Source organism: Sminthopsis crassicaudata, chromosome 2 (assembly GCF_048593235.1).
Source record: "Sminthopsis crassicaudata isolate SCR6 chromosome 2, ASM4859323v1, whole genome shotgun sequence".
Classification (NCBI taxonomy): domain Eukaryota; kingdom Metazoa; phylum Chordata; class Mammalia; order Dasyuromorphia; family Dasyuridae; genus Sminthopsis; species Sminthopsis crassicaudata.
Window position 1 is genome coordinate 30,673,759 of NC_133618.1, and position 16,775 is coordinate 30,690,533.

Genomic DNA, 16,775 nt, shown 5'->3' on the forward strand with positions numbered 1-16,775 from the left:
AGAGAAGAGATGTTTGATTGTTGTCCTTCATTAGCAAAGAGGACTAAAATGACAATGAAAACAATTAAACCTGTCTTCATGGAACAAAAGTATGTAACAAAGTCCTTTGTCCCCCTTTTTTCATCTAGTCTAGCATTAATTCCTTAAGAAGAAAAGACCGACTTCAGGAGTGATCTCCATGTAACTATCTTATCAAAGCCTGTAATAAATACCCATTGGGTATATTTGGAGAAACCTACTATAGGAACTGAACTAACAGTCCCTATAGACTAAGGTAGAATAGTTGTCTTGGAGGAAAATATTTTTACTTTTGTTTCTTCTGTATCTTCAAAGGAAATATCCTTGTAAATGTTTGTTACAAAGACAGATTCATAGAGTATATTCTAGTATATTAAGAATGAGTATGACATAAAATTACAAAGGCAATTAAAAATAATAAAATATATTTTGTGATAAAATAGTGAAATGAAGGGGTTGGATTAAATCACATATAAGCTAAATTATTTTTGTTACTAAAACAATGGGACCAAAACTTTTGGATTCTATTATGTCGATTTTTGATGTGCTACATGCAGTATTGAAATTGACAGTAAAGGTGCAGTCAGAAAAATAAAGTAGAATAGAACAAATAAGGAGAAAAATTTGCTGGAAGAAACACTGTTTTTAAAGATACTGACGATTGATTTTCAAGCTATATAAAAGTGTAGACAATGTCAACCATTCACATGAAAATCATGGAGTGAATTATTACCACAAAGGACAAATAGAGGGCATAAATAACTACCTACCCACAGGCCTTTCTCATTTCTATAAAACCTTTATGGAATGTTCACCACATGTAACCAGAACAGCTTCTAAGAAATATAGTGAATAGCGTAACCCACCTTTCACAGACAAGTTTTATAGAGCAGATGAAATGTACATAATTAATTTACTAAGAGATGTGGAAAACATATATTTCAATAGTGGTTATTTGTTGTACATTTCAGAAAACAGTAGACTCGCTAGAAAGAAGAAAAAAGAAAAAAAAAAACGAACCATTTTATTTAACAACTTTACCTTATGCATGCATTAACCTCATAGAATACTTTCAAGATGCAAGAACAGAAATGACTGTATTCAATGATCTTTTTATTGCCAATATCAACCAACAACAAAATCAGTAAAAATACATGCTCCTCAAGTGTTCACTATTGTCACGGAGGCTATTTTGAACAAAGAACAAATTGACAAGGAAATGTCCCATAGACAGTTAAGTTCATGAGTATAACAACAACTTCAATTGTTTAATATTTAGCAATCAGCTATTTTGGGTGAAGTTCTATTCTAAGTGCTACAGTTAAAAATAAAGATATATTAAGCACATGAAATGTGTCAAACCCTGTAATAAATGCTGGAAATTTTCAAAAAAGGAAAACAAAAACAATCCATGCTCTCAAGGAGTTCACAATCTAATGGGGACGACTGCATGAAAATAAATTACATACAAACTTAAAATATAGAGGATTCTTTTGAGACAATAAACAGAAGAAAGACATTAGCATTAAAGGGACTAGGACAAAATTCTTTTAAAAAACAAGGAGGAAGACTGTTTCATGCTCAAAGGATAGCAAATGAAAAGTTACAGACAGAGACAGCAGAACATTGTGTGTAAGGAATAGCCAAGAGATCAATGTCACTTGATCAAAACACATGGAAGGGGATCAATTTTTAAGAATGGAAGGCTAGGGAAGTTTTAGATTGGAAGAGGGTTTTAAAAGTCAAACAGAGAATTTAACTTTTGATCATAGAAGTCTTAGAGACATTGAAGTTTATTGAATAGAAGTATGGGGAGGTGATTTGATCACATTTGCTTTTTGGCACCTTAGCACAGGGCACATTAGAGAAAAAAAAAAATGAATCTAGTAATACTTAAAGATGGGAATGATTTGTGATTGTGATGGAGTTGAATAAAGACTCCCAGGTCCTAGGTAACTAGGTAAGCATCAACAGAGAAAAGCCTGAACTATTATCCAAGCTATTCTCTGAGGTGAGCAAGGAGGAACACTGGTAAAATCATATCTTTAAGTGGACCTTTTGTTTTTGAATGGGTCTTTTATTCTTTGTCCAATTCTTTGGCTCTACAAAATCATGATACCACAGTTTATTGTATCCAATATGATGTCAACCTCTGAGGTTATTTTTCCTTTTTAAAAAGCTTACCTGTATCCGAATCCTCCTCTAAATTCCTTTTTGTAGGAATTTAGTCTAGTTTATACATTTACAGATTTATGAAAACCACCTGCCTTATGGAAACAATTTCATAAAGATTATTTCTGTCTGGTGGTATTTTCCCCCTTGTTAATAGTGGGTGTTCCACTAGGGAACTTAGCTCCCTTCTTTCTCTTACTTAATGAATAGCTGTCTTTTAAAACTTTGAATGTCAGGCAGTGGCATAATTATAAATTTTTTTTTTTTTTTTTTGTAACTTTAGATGGTTGATGTCACAGATCCCTTGTGAGAGAGTTTGCAAACCTAAGTCTATATTGCAAAAAGGGGATTTATTTACATTAAAAAGAAAACTTTCTTAGCAGGCAAAACTGATTAGGAATTTGGCAAAGATTTGGGGTTCAGAATTGCCTTTTATTAGCCTTATGAGATTTGAGGCTTTTTTGATCTTTGGATGAATCTAAGAAACTGATTTACAACTCATTCATCTCCCCTTTTCAGTCTAGACCCCATTGAGTAAAGCTAGCTATGTGCCCCTTGTCAGTTTGAAGCAGCTCCAGAAGAAGAGATTTTCATCCTATTACCCCAAATGAATTTGGGGGACTGTTTAAGGGAGGAAATGATGTAATTGTGTTCCCTTTTAAGCTTTGGGGGGCCTTGAGCCTTCCTCCCCCTTTGGGGGGAGGGAATTCCTGAATCTCAAACTCTCCCATTCTCTGGGAGGGGCCAAACTCATTATTGATAAGTAATCTCATTCAATTGGAAATTTGGCTCTGGACATAGTCAATGCCTCTATTGGAGTGGCTCACACTCCCAGTTAAGTAATCATTCAATTTTGAATTAAACAGAATTAAAAATCAGTTGAAATTGAATTGAATTGAAAATTAGTTGAAAACCTTTTGAGGTGTGAGAATGGAGGGTAAAAGATCCCTTCTGGTCAATGTCATAGATCCTTTTCGAAAGAATATGCAAACTCAAAGTCTGTGTGCCAAAAGGGGATTCATTTACACTAAGAAGACAGCTTGCTAAAAAGCTAGCTTTCTTACTGGGCAGGGTTCTTTTTGGGAGTTAGTAAGGGAATGTTTACACTGAGAAGAGAATATCTTCGTCAGTCCAGAAGGGCAAATAGTTCCTGATTAGGAATTAGAAAAAGTGGGTTAAGAAAACACACTAAGAAGACAGCTTTATTAGCAGGCAAAATCCTGTTAGCACTTCTGCAAAGATGGGTTGACAAACCCTTGGTTGTATTGGGTCAGTCTTGGCCTGGAGCTGGAGAGCAGTTTGAGCCACTCAATAGAGGATGTTGACTATGCACCAGGCAGAGATTTCCAATTGAATGGAAGTTGTCTGGGAAAGGTATGCCCCTCCCAGTGTTTGAAACTCAGGAATTCCTCCTCCCCCTCCCCGAAAAAAAACGGGATGAAGTTTACGTCAGGGGCTCCTCCAAAGGTTAAAGGGGATACAATTTATATCACACACATACACACAGTCAATCCAACTATGCTGTTTGACTTTGAAACATGCTATTGTATAATCTAAAGTGATTTTGGTTTCTTTCTTGATCTTGCTATTGTTAATCAGGAAAACTAGTAGATGTTACTTGGAGAAGCTGAGGAAAGAGTTGTTTCATGTACAATTGTTTTTATTGTTATGGAAATGCTTATTTTATTCCAGAAATTAAAAACAATAATAAAGAGCTATCTCATATTACTCCAATATTGATGTCTTACTGGTACCTCCTCATTTATATAATAACTTCTAATTCTCTTTTTCCTGTGACCTAAATGCTTCCCTATCTTTTGAGTGTAATATACTACATTGATCTTCAGACACCTTGCCTAGTCAAATGGATTAGGTACATTATAATAGTCCTACTTTCCTACTCTTATTTCTGTGCTTCCCCAACTTCATCAACACTACCAAACAAAGGAATGGAAGGAGGAAGGAGAATGTAAGAAGCAAAAAAGGTAGGTAGGAAAGATAAAAGGAAGGAAAGAAGAAAGAATTACTCAATTGAAAGTAATTAGTGGAGAACAGATTACTGTTTGTACTTCATTATCAGAGAGGATCAATGTCATCAAGAAGGTAACTTCTTGACTTGCAAGTGAATTGGATTTAAGTGAGGTAGGGCTATAGAAAGTCATCAACCTAACTCTCTACCCCAGAGTCATCCTGGTCCAATGGCAAGACATAGATCAGGATGACTGGAGATGACCCAAGATGCAGTGGGGGATTTTGGTCTTTTTAAGAATAAGGTCTTTAGAAGATGGCGGAGAGGAAACACACGACTCGGTGAACGTCCTCACTCCCTCACAACCAATTAGATAAATTAAGTCTCAAAATTAGCTCAGGACTGATAGATACCACAAGGACTGGAAGCACGACTTACCAGCTGAAGAGAATCTGGAGTTTCAACAGGAAAGGTCAGTTCTCAGGGGAGGAATAAGAGAGACCAGCACAGACGGTGGGGTAGGGGCACACTGCGCCCATTGCGCTGGGAGGGGCTCTGGGATCAGAGAAGCCACTGAGGTAAAGGAATCTGGCACAGGCTGTTAGCTCTTCTCTGCTAATTATTTAGCAGTTCAGAAGAGAAAGACAAAATATTTTAAAACTCAGATTAGATTTTCCCCGGACCCTGGGGGTGACTCAGGCACAGATCTGGGCACCAGGGGGGGTGGCCTCAGCTACCTCCTGAGAATAGTTAAGAGACTGACAAGTGGGTGGATACGGCCCAAGGCAACACACACTGCCTAGCTTAGCTGGAGGGAGTGGAACTCAGCTCCAGGAAGTCCCAGAGAAGCGGAACCTTTGAACTAGGGACCGCGGTTTCTGGAAGACACTTCCAGTTTGAGCGCAGGGGCTTCTCATGTCACCTGCTGCAGACACCCACTCCCCACCCGGACACATAGGCTGGGCTTCTTGCTGTCTTCACTATTCTACGCCCTCAAAGCACAGTAGTGCTAATCACCTCTGAGGCACTTCCAGGGAGGGGGTGGGGAACTCTCTCCCAGAGCTCTCTCTTAGCTCAGGCTCAGGAGCCGCTGCATCCATCCGGTCTGGGAGGAAGCTGGTAAAGAAGTAAATAATTTCCTACCCCAGGGACAGACCCCAAAACATTTTTTTTAAGTATGAGCAAAAAAGCTAGAAAAACCATAGATTCCTTCTATACAGAGAAAGAGCGGGTGTCCAACCCCGAGGAAGTTGACAGCAGAGAATCAGATAACAACCTAAAGGGGAACGATTCCTGCCCCCCATCACATAACTCTCTCCTAGAAGAAGCTCTTAAAAAATTGAGGGAGATCGAAGAAAAATGGGGAAAAGAAAGGGAAGTTATGATAGAAAGTAACAATGTCCTGAAATTGGAGTTGGAAAAAATAAAGAATTCACAGGAGATGCAGGGAAACAAAATTAGTGAATTAGAAAAGGTTAAAAAAACACAGGAAAGTAGGATTTCTGAATTGGAAAAGATAAAAAAGTCTCAAGAAAATAGAATTTCTGAATTGGAAAAAGAAAATAATTCTCAAAAAAAAAAAATTAGGGAAATGGAAAAAAACTCAATAGAGCAAAATAATTCATTTAAAAACGAAATTGGGCATTTACAAAAAGAACTTAAAACTGTGAAAGAAGAAAATAACTCCTTAAAAGTCAGGATGGAACAAATAGAAATGAATGATTCACAGAGAACCCAAGAATCAGTCAAACAAAACAAAAAAAATGAGAAGCTGGAGAACAACGTCAAATACTTACTGGGAAAATCTATAGACCTGGAAAATAGATCTAGGAGAGATAATCTGCGGATTATTGGACTTCCAGAAAACTATGACCAAAAAAAGAGCCTAGATTCTATTTTACAGGAAATTATCAAAGAGAACTGTCCAGAGATAATAGAAACAGAAGGGAAAGTAGATGTGGAAAGAATTCATCGAACTCCTTCTGAAATAGACCCTAAAAAAAGAACACCACGGAATATTGTGGCTAAGCTGCAGAATTACCACACAAAGGAGAAAATCCTGCAAGCAGCTAGAAAAAAACAATTTAAATACCAAGGTGCCACAATAAGGGTCACCCAAGATCTGGCTGCCTCCACATTAAAAGATAGAAGGGCTTGGAACCTGATATTCCGAAAGGCAAAAGATCAAGGACTGCAACCAAGAATGAACTACCCAGCTAAGTTTAGCATCTTTTTCCATGGAAGAAGATGGTCATTCAATGAAACAGAGGAATTCTATATGTTTCTAAGAAAAAAACCAGACTTAAACAAAAAATTTGATCTACATCCACAAGACTGAAGAGAAACAGAAAAAGGTACACAGAACCCTTGAGAACTGTAACTTTGTTGTGGGTATATAAAAAATACTCAAGGATAATTTGATTTTACTGATATAAAAGAAAAAAAGGGGGGTGTGGTAAAGGGAAGGAGGTCGGTTCAGAAAAAGGGGAAGGAGTGATAAAAAGAGGGAAACTACATCCCAGGAAGAGACATAGAAAATACACCATATCTGAGGGAACTTAGTGAGGGGGAGAATCATTGTGTGAATCTTACTCTCATCAGAAGAGGCTCAAAGAGTAAATAATTAACATATTTGTTTTTCAGAGAATTTTCTCTCACCTCATTAAAAGGGGGGAGAGGAAAAGGGGAAAGGAAAAGGAGAATAAGTGAAGGGACTTGGAGGGAGGGGGGAGGGATCCTAAAAAAAAAAAAAAAAGAGGGAGGGTTGCGCGTCACAAGGGGGGTCTGTAAATTAAATATCGGGGAGGGGGATCAGGGGGGTCAAGGGAAAAAAGCATAATCTGGGGATAATACGATGGCAGGAAATACAGAATTAGTAATTTTAACTGTAAATGTAAATGGGATGAACGATCCCATCAAACGGAGACGGATAGCAGATTGGATCAAAAAGCAGAACCCTACAATATGTTGTCTACAGGAAACACACTTAAAGCAGGGAGATACATACAGAGTAAAGGTAAAAGGTTGGAACAGAGCTTATTATGCTTCAGGTAAAGCCAAAAAAGCAGGGGTAGCTATCCTTATCTCAGATCAAGCAAAAGCAGAAGTAGATCTCGTTAAAAAAGATAAGGAAGGAAACTATATCCTGCTGAAAGGTAGCATAAATAATGAAGCCATATCAATACTAAACATATATGCACCAAGTGGTATAGCATCTAACTTTCTAAAGGAAAAGTTAAGAGAACTGCAAGAAGAAATAGACAGTAAAACTATAATAGTGGGAGATCTCAACCTTGCACTCTCAGATTTAGACAAATCAAACCACAAAACAAACAAGAAAGAAATTAAAAAAGTAAATAGAACATTAGAAAAACTAGGTATGATAGACCTTTGGAGAAAACTGAATGGCAATAGGAAGGAATATACTTTCTTCTCAGCAGTTCATGGATCCTATACAAAAATTGACCATATACTAGGACATAAAGATCTCAAAATTAAATGTAGGAAGGCAGAAATAATAAATGCCTTCTTCTCAGATCACAATGCAATAAAAGCTACATTCAGTAAAAAGTTAGGGGTAAATAGACCAAAAAGTAATTGGAAACTGAATAATCTCATCTTAAAGAATGACTGGGTGAAAGAGCAAATTATAGAAACAATTAACAATTTCACCCAAGATAATGATAATGATGAGACATCATATCAAAATCTTTGGGATGCAGCTAAAGCAGTAATAAGGGGAAATTTTATATCTTTAGAGGCTTATTTGAAGAAAATTGAGAAAGAGAAGATTAACGAATTGGGCTTACAACTTAAAAGGCTAGAAAAAGACCAAATTATAAACCCCCAACCAAAAATTAAACTCGAAATACAAAAATTAAAAGGAGAAATCAATAAAATTGAAAGTAAAAAAACTATTGAATTAATAAATAAAACCAAGAGTTGGTTTTATGAAAAAGCCAATAAAATAGATAAATCTTTGGTAAATTTGATCAAAAAAAAGAAAGAGGAAAATCAAATTGATAGTCTTACAAATGAAAAGGGGGATCTTTCCACCAATGAAGAGGAAATTAGAGAAATAATAAGGAGTTACTTTGCCCAACTTTATGCCAATAAATTTGATAACTTAAGTGAAATGGATGACTTTCTCCAAAAATATAGGCTCCCTAGATTAACAGAGGAGGAGATAAATTGCTTAAATAGTCCCATTTCAGAAAAAGAAATAGAACAAGCTATTAATCAACTCCCCAGGAAAAAATCCCCAGGGCCAGATGGATTCACATGTGAATTCTACCAAACATTTAAAGAACAATTAGCCCCAATGTTATATAAATTATTTGAAAAAATAGGGGATGAAGGAGTCCTACCAAACTCCTTTTATGACACAGACATGGTACTGATACCTAAACCTGGTAGATCGAAAACTGAGAAAGAAAATTATAGACCAATCTCCTTAATGAATATTGATGCTAAAATCTTAAATAAGATATTAGCAAAAAGACTTCAGAAAATCATCTCCAAGATAATACACTATGATCAAGTAGGATTTATTCCAGGAATGCAGGGCTGGTTTAATATTAGGAAAACTATTAATATAATTGACCATATTAATAATCAAATTAATAAGAACCATATGATCATCTCAATAGATGCAGAAAAAGCATTTGACAAAATCCAACATCCATTCCTACTAAAAACTCTTGAGAGTATAGGAATAAATGGATTATTCCTTAGAATAATCAGGAGTATATATTTAAGACCGTCAGTAAGCATAATATGCAATAGAAATAAACTGCAACCTTTCCCAGTAAGATCAGGAGTGAAACAAGGTTGCCCACTATCACCATTACTATTCAATATAGTACTAGAAACGCTAGCCTCGGCAATAAGAGCCGAGAAAGAGATTCAAGGAATTAGAGTAGGAAATGAGGAAATCAAACTATCACTTTTTGCAGATGACATGATGGTATACTTAGAGAACCCCAAAGACTCTGCTAAAAAGCTACTAGAAATAATTCAAAATTTCAGCAAAGTGGCAGGATACAAAATAAATCCACATAAATCCTCGGCATTTTTATATATCACTAACAAAATGCAACAGCAAGAGATACAAAGAGAAATTCCATTCCAAACAAATGTTGAGAGTATAAAATATTTGGGAATCCATCTACCAAAGAAAAGTCAGGAATTATATGAGAAAAATTACAAAACACTTGCCACAAAAATAAAATCAGATTTAAATAATTGGAAAGACATTCAGTGCTCTTGGATAGGCCGAGCGAATATAATAAAGATGACAATACTCCCCAAACTAATCTATTTATTTAGTGCTATACCAATCAGACTCCCAAGAAACTATTTTAATGACCTAGAAAAAATAACAACAAAATTCATATGGAAGAATAAAAGGTCAAGAATTGCAAGGGAACTAATGAAAAAAAACTCAGAGGAAGGTGGTCTAAGTGTACCTGATCTAAAGCTATATTATATAGCAGCAGTCACCAAAACCATTTGGTATTGGCTACGAAATAGACCGGTGGATCAGTGGAACAGATTAGATACAAAGGACAAAAAAGGGTACATCTATAGCAATCTAATCTTTGACAAACCCAAAGATTCCAACATTAGGGATAAAAATTCATTATTCAGAAAAAACTGTTGGGAAAACTGGAAATTAGTATGGCAGAAATTAGATATGGATCCACACTTAACACCATATACCAAGATAAGATCAAAATGGGTCCATGATTTAGACATAAAGAGGGAGATAATAAATAGATTAGAGGAACAGAGGATAATCTACCTCTCAGACTTGTGGAGGAGGAAGGAATTTATGACCAGAGGAGAACTAGAGATCATTATTGATCACAAAATAGAAGATTTTGATTACATCAAACTAAAAAGTTTCTGTACAAATAATACTAATGCAAACAAGATTAGAAGGGAAGTAACAAATTGGGAAAATATTTTTAAAAACAAAGGTTCTGACAAAGGTCTCATTTCCAAAATATATAGAGAACTGACCCTAATTTATAAGAAACCGAACCATTCTCCAATTGATAAATGGTCAAAGGATATGAACAGACAATTCTCAGAGGAAGAAATTGAAACTATATCCACTCACATGAAAGAGTGTTCCAAATCACTACTGATCAGAGAAATGCAAATTAAGACCACTCTGAGATACCACTACACACCTGTCAGATTGGCTAAGATGACAGGAACAAATAATGACAAATGTTGGAGGGGATGTGGGGAAACTGGGACACTAATACATTGCTGGTGGAGTTGTGAAAGAATCCAGCCATTCTGGAGAGCAATCTGGAATTATGCCCAAAAAGTTATCAAACTGTGCATACCCTTTGACCCAGCAGCGCTACTACTGGGATTATATCCCAAAGAAATACTAAAGAGCGGAAAGAGACATATATGTGCCAAAATGTTTGTGGCAGCTCTTTTTGTTGTAGCTAGAAACTGGAGGATGAATGGATGTCCATCAGTTGGAGAATGGTTGGGTAAATTGTGGTATATGAAGGTTATGGAATATTATTGCTCGGTAAGAAATGACCAGCAGGAGGAATATAGAGAGGCCTGGAGAGACTTAAATCAACTGATGCTGAGTGAAATGAGCAGAACCAGAAGATCACTGTACACTTCAACAACAATACTGTATGAGGATGTATTCTGATGGAAGTGGAAATCTTCAACATAAAGAAGATCCAACTCACTTCCCGTTGATCAATGATGGACAGAGGTAGCTGCACCCAGAGAAGAAACACTGGGAGGGGAATGAAAATTGTTAGCACTAATATCTGTCTGCCCAGGTTGCATGTACCTTCGGATTCTAATGTTTATTGTGCAACAAGAAAATGATATTCGCACACATGTATTGTACCTAGACTATATTGTAACACATGTAAAATGTATGGTATTGCCTGTCGTCGGGGGGAGGGAATAGAGGGAGGGGGGGTAAATTGGAAAAATGAATACAAGGGATAATATTATAAAATATATATATATATATATATATATAATAAAAAATAAAATAAACAAAAAAAAAAAAAAAGAATAAGGTCTTTAGGATGTCTCAGGTTGACTGAGGCAACACTCTTTCAGTTAAGGAAAGGTAGGAAATAAAGGAAACATGGCCTCTTTTGCTTACTCAAGAAAAAAAAAAAAATATCTGGGAAGAGAAGACCCTGGAGATTTTTGGCCAGACCAAAAACAATTGCTACTTAAATTTACTTTGATTCATCAAAATCTAAATAATGAACAAACAAATGAATAGGTGAAGGATTGATTGAGACCTATTGGCCAGGTTATGAAAGCAAGAGTGATTTGGTTTTAAGGCTTGGTCAAGTAGCACCATATTAATACCAAAAGTCTTTGTCAAGGCTTAGTTTCCCAAAGTGTATTTCAAGAAAGCATAAATGAGACTGCATGGGTCAAAAGAGTTAACTGTCTCAGATTTTTTGTTGTTGTTCTTTATTTTACTTTTTTATGACAAAATAAATAAGTAGAGAAAAAATCTAGCCCATAAATCTCTAAACTATCTTGCAAGGTTTCAATAACCAAAATTTATATTTTTGGGGGGCAGAGCACCTATAGGCAAATTCAATCCACTTTCTTTCTTTCTTTCTTTCCTCCCTCCATGTCTGTCTGTCTGTCTGTCTGTCACTCTCTCTTCTTCCTTTCCTTCCTCCCTCCCTTCCTCTCTCCCTCCCTTCTTTCCTTCCTTCCTTTTTCATTTTTGTTATATGTGTACTGATATTACATTACAGTTCCTTATCACAATACATTCAGCTATCTCCAACTGCTAAACACATAAGTTCCACATAAAAATCCATCAATAGATATTTTTATACAAATGATTCTATTTTCTTCCCATAATATCCTTAGGGAATTTGCTTTGTATGTTTTTTTTTTCTTTTATCGTAGTAAATTTATTTATTTTTAATACACATTGCTTTATGAATCATATTGGGAGAGGTAAATCAGAGCAAAAAGGAAAAATCGTGGGAGAGATTAAACACACAAACACACACACATACAAAGTGAACATAGTAGGTGTTGGTTTACATTCAGTCTCCCAAATTCTTTTTCTGGATGCAGTTGGCATTTACTGTTCAAAATCTACTGGGATTTCTTTAAATCACTGAACCACTAAGAAGAAATAAGCCTTTCATAGTTGATCATGACACATTCTTGCTGTTATTGTATACAATGTATTCCTGGTTCTGCTTGTTTCTCCTAGCATCATTTCATGTAAATCTTTTTAGGCATTTCTAAAATCAGCTTGTCCATCATTTTTAATAGAATAATAATATTCCCTTACTTTCATATACCACAATTTGTTCAACCATTCCCCCATTGATGGAAATTTATTCATTTTCCAATTCTAACAAGATTAATTTACTAAGGAAGGAATAAATTGTCCATCACAGGAGATCTTTAAATAGAGCCTGAATGGCCATTGGCTAGAGGTATAGCAGAGGAAATAATAATGGTTTACATTTCTACAGTGCCGTTAAGTTAATATGGTATTTTCTTCACAATCGTCCTCTGAGATATGTAGTATGAATGCGCCTATCTCCATTAAACAGATGAGAAAACTGAGACTTAGAAATGGTCTTTTTTTCAAAGTATAAAAAATAGGAGATAAACCTTGTTCTTCTTCTTCATATACTTCTTGTTGTTGTTGTTGTTCTTCTTCTTCTTATACTTCTTGTTCTTCTTGTTCTTCTTCTTCATCCCTACCTCCCTTCTTTATTTTTCTCTTCATCACTCCCTTGCTTCCTTTCTCCCTTTCTCCCCTCCTCTTTCTCTATTCCTTCCTTCCTTCCTTCCTTCCTTTCCTTCCTTCCTTTCTGTTTCTTTCCTTTCTCTTTTTTTCTGTCTTTTTTCTTTTCCAAAAAATCCTGAGGGTCTTCCTTTCCAAAATTGATTCCCTTCTCCTCCTCATCTTCCTTTTCCTTCTTCTTGTTCTTGTTCTTCTTGTTCTTCTTATTCAAGTTCTTCTTCTTCTAGTTAACAGAGCCTCACTTTTTGCCTTATTCATTGATTGGTTGTTGCCTTAATCACTGAAACCTGTTAAAGACTTTACCTTAAAAAGACTAAGATCTCCTACTGTATCAATTGCCATCTTCAGTTGTCCTGATCTATATTGCTCCTGAATCCAGTTGATGCCAAAGCAGAGAGCAAAGCAATGACTTTGCACAACTCTCCCTCACTTCAGTCCAACTAATTTGCATGTCATGACATTACTTACCTCATGGTCCTCTTCAAAGATAAAAGACAAATAACAGCGACAACAAATTAAATAAGAATTTATGTTCACCACTGGATGACTGACATTTCAACATCTCTATATTCAACTTTAAAATAACTTTTGTTTCTTCTGTAGCTATCCTTTTGTCAACCTGTGTCCACTCATTAATTTTCTTGTTCAAATTTCTAGTTCCTTTTTTCACTTCTTTTCCTAAAATATTCTCCCTGTCCATTTATCTTCCAATATACTTATGTATCTATCCATAAGGCTTTCTATGACAATTAAACTGAATCACATCTTTACTTCTGGTTGTTTTATTTTTTAAAGCTGCCTAGTTTCTGAAATATAATTTGCAATTATCTTATATTTATAGGAGCAAGACCTCCTTTCCTAAGATAAAGGATTTATTCCCATGCATTAACTATTTTAAAATAGATAGTTTATTCTTTTTTTATCTGAAAATTTATTCTATCACCTGTAACACATTTCATTAGTGTTTATGATGATCCTTTTAAATATTCTTAAAGGCTCCTAGTTTTAAACAAATCTTCTCACAATTAGCTCCCAAAAGATAGAAAATCAAATGAATCATACACTGAAAACAACATCAATATGTTGCTCTCATTTTTTTTGTTTGTTTTTGTGCTGTGACCAGAAGTATGGAATATTACAAAAAACAATTTGAGTATTCTCATTAAAGCAGATCTATAGCTATCCATATTATGTGACATTTTCTGCATATTTTCATAATTTCATTTCATTGCACACCTTATATATTTGTTACATTCCTTATCTGCTCTTGATTTTGTTAACATACATAGACTATACGTGGACTATACATTCTCATAAGGTTACCATGCCATGGCCTTTTCATTTTCTTTTTACTTGATGACAATCTTTTCCTGGTTTCTTCTTTGTAATTTCTTATTCTTAATGTTTAGCAGTCTTCTCATACCCATCATGCTTCTTTTCATCACCCTTTGGGCAATACTCATTTTCAATTCTTCTGAGATTATAGTGTTTCATGTCTTACAGTATTGAAAGAACTATGGAAGAATATCAGTATTAAAAAGATAGGTCTTTGTTTGAAAGAAATTTGAGTTCATTAAAAGAGCTTTGCAATTTCCCAAAAGAAATCCTGCCCACTCTCCTCATCCCATTTAATACTAAGCTCAACCCATTGTTAATTTGCAAGATAGACTAAACCTACAAGGATCTTAGTAATTTATTAAGCTACCATAGCTTTAGCTAAATTCTGTAGGGAACAAGTTTTCTGTGCATAAATAACTAGAGTCCCATTTTTCTTCTGTATGCCATTGATTATTAAGTTTTGCTTACCTGCCTACTCTGGGCCAGGCACTGTGCTAAACACTGGATTTACCAAAATAATAATGACAGATCTTTTTTTGCTTTGAAGGCAAAAACAAACAAACAAACAAAAAAAACTTGAAACTCTACTAGATGAGGCCATGTGTAAATAGATAAATATATATATACATACATACATACATTGATAAATGCATAGATACATAGATAGAGAATAATATTTCTTAAAGGCAGAGGCATTTTTGACCTTTTTTTTCCCCTGTATTCCACATGCTCAGCATGATTTCAGGTACATAATTACCAGTTAGTAAATACTGATTTATCAAATGGATCAGTGAAAGGATGGAAGGACAACAGCAGGTGACAAGACAATGAAAGAGGGGTTTTGTTGTTGTTGTTGTTGTTGTTGTTTTTGGTAAAGTTTGAACCACGATTTGAAAGAAACTGAGGATTCCAATAGACAGAGATTAAGAAATAAAAATTTCTAGGTATGAAGGATAGCCATTCAATTCCAAATCCTAATGAAAGATATTAACCAACTCTACAAGAAGAACTGATGGGTCCTAAAAACATATTAAATCATACTTTTTTTACTTTATTATTATTATTTTGGTCTGTGTTTTCTTTTGAAACATGAATACTATGAAACATTTTGCATTATTACACATGTATAATCTATTTCAAATTGATTGTCTTCTTAATGGGGGCTTGAGGAGGAGGGAGAGAATATAAAACTCGAAATTAAATATAGATAGTTTAAATTTTGCATATGTCATTGAGAAAAGCTAATAAATATATAAGCAGCTTTTCTTGGGTATATGTAGAATAGACTTGGTGGTGCATGATGGAGTCATATGATCAGAGCTGAAGATATATAGCAAATTAATTGAGGAATGATCAGGTAGAGATAGTTGTTCAAAACTGATTTTTAATTGGGTACATTTACCCAAATACACATCCTCCTTGATAATGAGTCTCTTATTACCAAGGCATTACCATTGAGTAATACATATTAATAGATGTATTATTTATGTAATCACTAAATACTCTGGCCTTTTTAGCTTAAGGGGCAAGTGTATTATGTTCCACCCTTCCTCCTGAGCTCTCCTCTTAAAGGAATTTGGGCATGGTAATTTATTTCATAATAGATTTATTACCCATGAATTGTTCTGCTAATTATTGAGAGTGGATCCCCTGCACCCCAGTTACATTTAACTACTATTTGTTTAGCATTTTATGAATATGTATTTACTTCAAAAGTATAAGTATAGAAACTTATTTACTTGTGGCAAAATTCAACAAACTATCAATAAGTTTATTCTAGTTGTCTCTCTGTCTTTCCACCTTCATCTTTGTCTTTATCTCTCTGTCTGTCTTCCTCCTCTACATGTGTCTCCTTTTCTCTATCTCTTTTGTATGTCTATCTGTCTTTGTATCTGTCTATATCTTATTCTATATATCTCTGTCTATGTCTCTCTTTATTCCCTCCTCTCTCTCTCTCTCTCTCTCTCTCTCTCTCTCTCTCTCTCTCTCTCTCTCTCTCTCTCTCTCTCCTCTCTCTCTCTCTTCTCTCTCTCTCTCTCTCTCTCTCTCTCTCTCTCTCTCTCTCTATATATATATATATATATATATATATATATATATGTGTGTGTGTGTGTGTGTGTGTGTGTGTGTGTGTGTTTGTGTGTGTGATTTTTAACTCCTAACAAAAGTAAAAAAAAAAAAAAAAAAGAATGGGAAAATGAATGAAAATGAAAAAAAAAAAAAAAAAAGGTAGAGAAAACCAGGTCACCAGGTCTTGACCTCATTCCATTTTAATGGAGAAATATGATGTAAATAAATACATATAAGATGCATATAGAGAGGAGATAAGTGGCTGATAGAAGCAGATGACACAAGCATTTTTGTGGACTGAAAGGTCTCCTAGTGAGTTTCGAAAGAAACAATTATAGGAATCAAAAATTTAAAAGGATATTATTTATGGCATGGAGGATAAGTAAAGACAAGGCATAGAATTGGTTT